Source organism: Sinocyclocheilus rhinocerous, unplaced genomic scaffold, assembly GCF_001515625.1.
Source record: "Sinocyclocheilus rhinocerous isolate Xijiao unplaced genomic scaffold, SAMN03320098_v1.1 scaffold1215, whole genome shotgun sequence".
NCBI classification, from domain to species: domain Eukaryota; kingdom Metazoa; phylum Chordata; class Actinopteri; order Cypriniformes; family Cyprinidae; genus Sinocyclocheilus; species Sinocyclocheilus rhinocerous.
In genome coordinates, this window is record NW_015628913.1 from 1,519,655 (window position 1) to 1,520,441 (window position 787).

Genomic DNA, 787 nt, shown 5'->3' on the forward strand with positions numbered 1-787 from the left:
AGACAGATAGATAGATAGATAGATAGATAGATAGATAGATAGACAGACAGACAGACAGACAATTAAAGCTCTTTGCCTGGTCTGAGTAATTAATGTAGTTGGTTCTCATCTTTTCACATGCAGATACGGCAGTTAAATATATAAAACAAACATTCCTCACTAGTACCACTAACGCAGGGTTGACGAAGGTTGCTGTAATTTGCAGAAGTTGTGTAATTAGCTGGCAGGCAAGCTCCATTTCGATCACATCCTCTGGGAACACACTAATGTAGCACGCCACCAACTGCCACCTACAGATAGCAAAACATGATTAAACTATCAAACCATGCCACGTTCACTGGAGATATTTCTGATCCACGGCCTCCAGTTATGTCCTCAAAATGCAGTTAAAACAGAGGGAGTGGAATGGACAGAAACAGAGAGAGGCAGAGAGTGAGGAGAAACATGAAAAAGAAATGGAAAATCGGGAAGATTGATAGCAGATTTAAGTGCCCCTATTATGCCATTTTTAAGCTTCCTAATATTGTTTTGGGAGTCTCCTACAATAGGATTACATGCATGCAAGGTCAAAAAGCTTTAGTTTTCTCAAAATATGCATTTAATATCACCTCATTTTCCAGTGCTTCTCAAACAATTCGTTCAAAGCAGTTCTAAGAATCAGTCTCTCTAAAACCCTCCTTTCCATGAGCCTACTCTGCTCTGATTGGTCAGATGGCCTAGTCTGCTGTGATTGGTCTACCGCGTACAGCGCGTCGGAAACGATACGCCCATTGCCATAGTTCCGTAT